This window comes from Octopus bimaculoides, chromosome 25, assembly GCF_001194135.2.
Source record: "Octopus bimaculoides isolate UCB-OBI-ISO-001 chromosome 25, ASM119413v2, whole genome shotgun sequence".
Lineage (NCBI taxonomy): Eukaryota > Metazoa > Mollusca > Cephalopoda > Octopoda > Octopodidae > Octopus > Octopus bimaculoides.
Genome location: NC_069005.1, coordinates 13,488,993 through 13,493,149, shown reverse-complemented (window position 1 = coordinate 13,493,149; position 4,157 = coordinate 13,488,993).

Genomic DNA, 4,157 nt, shown 5'->3' with positions numbered 1-4,157 from the left:
TATATAGTGCTGTTTAAATAGTTTTATATATCATAAATAGCGTTATTAAATACCTTATTTCTAATTGATGAGTAATACAAATATGAAAATATTTAGGGCTTCTAATATCACAGCAGAAATAATTAGCCTAATATTTCACCACCATCAGTTATCAAGTTACGTTGTTTCACGTTGGTTGTTAGCCAATAGATGGAGTTATTTTAAAAGACATCGGATAGGTGTGGTTGTGTGGTGAGAAGCTTGCTTCTCAACCGGATGGCTCCGGGTTCAGTTCCACTGCGTGGCACTTTGGGCAAGTGTCTTCTACTACAGCCTCGGGCCGACCGAAGCCTTGTGAGTGGATTTGGTTGACGGAAACCGAAAGAAGCCCGGGAGTTAAGTGGTCAGATGTTTGGGGTGATGTGATCACAGAAATTGTCTGACAGCCATGACTGTTGCCAGACAGGGTTTTTCAGCGACCACTCTCTTGACTCAGGGCAGCTCTACCGCCTGCAGGAACTTGATGTAGGCCTCCGCGATGAGTCTGAGGCCGTGTGGGAAGATGAATGGAGGCATAACGTCGCCATCACTAGTGATCACCCTAAACACCATGATGTTAACTGGATGTTTCATTTCTATCACTCTCGGTACATGTCCTCAGATTGCACTGTCCTCAGATTGACACTCAAACATTCTGAAATGCTCGTATTGGAGCTTCCGGCGCGAATGCCAAGCAGTACAGCACGTCGTTTCCAAATTCTGACAGATCGAATTGCGTCATGGTGCTATTTTTCTCACAGACGGTGTCGAACTGACCTACTTATATTGTGTGGTCGACATAATCAAAAACAAAGAATGCGCATGCGCGAAATAAAAAATATAAAATGATGAGATTTATCCATTGCACCCTATATATATAAGGAAAATATGACTAGGTAGAAAATGTTAAAATAATTTTATCATGAAGAATATTTTAGGACGGTTTCAGTCTTTGTAACTTTTTCAACTTAGAGTAAAGCATGAAAAACAATTATGGAAAAATTAAATGAAATGTTTTTTAAAAATATTTCCATAGTTTTCAATTACAAGGGACATTTTCCTTTTTTCTTCCTGTCTGTCTCTCTTTTACTCTTGTGAAGGCTTGGTATGAGGTAGAAGGTAGTAGCAGTTCCAAAAGAATATTTGATATGAGTTCTTGGTCTTGATTGTTTAAGCAGCAGTATCCGAGGAAGAAGGCGGCAGCGGCGAAGAAGAAGAAGAAGAAGAAGAAGAAGAAGAAGAAGAAGAAAATAAGAAGAAGAAGAAGAAGAAGAAAAAAAGAAAAAGAAGAAGAAGAAGAAGAAGAAGAAGAAGAAGAAGAAGAAGAAGAAGAAGAAAGGATTCCTTTCATTTCGGTATGAATATATATAAATAAAAATCATTGGAAGGATCAGTTTATTAGACAGGGTTCCAATAAACGTCATCAAATAAATGGAACAGGTTTTGATGCTAATACGGATTATTTATTTAATTTAACCAGACAGCTGTTTCTGTCGCAAAAGACTATATTTCAGATATACAATTGAAGAATACGTATTTCAACAAAAGCAATACAGATTATTATATTAAGTCATTTGGAACTCATCATTTGGAACTCATCAGTGGATATAATTAAATATTTTGATATTCAAAATTAGTTTTCTTCTTTGTGATCATTATATTGATTTCGTTTTCTAACCAATCTATTCCGTTCACTCGCCAAATCAAATTCTAAACTGAAGCTTACAGGTTAGTATTCAGTTCCTTTCATTCGTATTATTATCTACTCATTACTCCCTCCTTGCATATCTAATGAAAACATCGGCCTCGATTCTTTCCTATTTGCTAGTCAAAAAAACATGCATATGTACATCTTGAAATACCATATAAGGAGTTATATAATTAAAAAAAAATATCCTATCGGATACTTTAGTAACTGCCATCTATCATATCTCATACATTTTTAACCCTTCATTTAGTTATAAACAACAACATAAGATCAATCGATAGCTTAACCTGTTATTTACAAGTAATAAATTCGATTAATTCGTACTACTATAATTTAAATTACATTAATTATCTTTAAATTAATAGCTTGATATATTTATTTAAATATTTAGTCCATTTATATATATTCTATGATTCTAAGCCTACTTTTCGGATAAGTATATTCCTAATGAGTAGATAATAATACGGCAAAAGACACAGATAGAATAAGTACTAGGCTTACAAAAAATAAGTCCTGGGGTTGATTTGTTCGACTACAGGTGGTGCTCCAGCGTGGCCGCAGTCAAATGACTGAAAAAAATAAAAGTATAAAAGATACACACACACACACACATATATATAAGTTCCCCAAAAGCCTGAGAGACCTGTATGATGTGGATGTAGGCATCTTCAAAACAAAACCGGATCTCCTCCTGTCAAGAGTTCCGGATGAACCTGTCTCACGGCAGGTGAGGGTAGCAATGTCAAACACCCTCATTCACCAAATGGCACATATCAGAGGAGGTTTCAAGCAATGAAAGTGTAGAAAAGCTAACAGTGGTGCTCCAGCATAGCCGCAGCCCTCGAGCTGAAACTAGTAAAAGAAGAAAGAAAATATATACGACAGACTACCAAATACACTTTGAAAGTTTTAACGGGACCAAGACTATAGCTGAAGACAATTGCCTTAGGTGTCAGGCAGTGGTGCCGGACCTGGAACCATGCGGTTGGAAAGCAAACTTCTAACCAACAGCCACGGCTGAACATGTATTTCTTTTTTGATGATACGTCAGTGTCGTTTGGTGGAAACTGTGTAAAGCGCATTGCTTTGTATCAGTGTTAGTGTCTACTCGCATGATGCTGTAGCTTTCATCCATTCCTTCATTGCGTTCGTACTTACTGAGATAAAATATTCTTGTGTCGAAAACAGAGCTCACAACCAGCATTTTAATCGTTAAAACCTGACCTGCCTTCTATTCTAGAATATCATATACAGTATTAAGTTCATCACATGTATTTAACTATGATGAAGACTGTAGGCTAGTATTTGAGGCCGATTTGGCTGCAAAACCTTGCATGTTTGCTATCAACTCTCCGACGAGAACTGGGAACTAAATAATTTGTGTCTGTGAGACCACTCTTTCAGTGCATGTGTGTGCATGTACGTATATATAAATGTGTTTGTGTGTGTGTGTGTGTGTATGTGTGTGTGTGAGTGATTTTATCTGTGTCATTGTGCTTCTGCATATATATATATATATATATATATATATGTGTGTGTGTGTGTGTGTGTGTGTGATTTTATCTGTGTCATTGTGCTTCTGCATAAATATATATATTTGTACGGTCATGAACGCAAGCAAATCATACCAATCAATGGCTCGAGACATTCAAATATTTGTACGACTGTGTGCGTGTGCGTGTGAGTGTGAGTGTGAGTGTGAGTGTGAGTTCATGGGGATTTACAATTCATGAACATATCGGAATTCGGTATCTGTAGATTTAAGTACGTATAAGTTATTTCCGTGTATGTGTGCGTATGCATATATACCAGTATGCATGTATGTATGTATGTATGTATGTATGTATGTATGTAAATATCTATCTATCTATCTATCTATCTAAACATATATATGCACGTATTTGCATATACATGTGTACATATATATGTATATGTTTATATATATATATATATATATATATATATATATATATATATATATATATATATATATATATATATATATATACATGTGTACATATGTATGTATATATATATATATATATATATATATGTGTGTGTGTGTGTGTGTGTATATGTGTGTGTGTGCATGCATATATATATGTAGAAGCATACCTATATATTTTTGTGTTCGCATGTGTGTATGTATGTATGTATCTATGTATACATACATACATACATACCTACGTATTTGCATACACAAAAAGAATTACAGAGACACACACATATATATGCATACATACATAAATATATATAGCTGTATGTATTCAAATCACTCTGTTTCTCCCTCTCCCTTCCCCATCTCTCTCTCTATATATGTGTTTATTTAAATGCACATATATACATATATGTATGCATGTATGTATGTTTATGCTTGTGTGTGTGTGTGTATGTATATGTGTGTTGGTATATATATATATATTTATATATA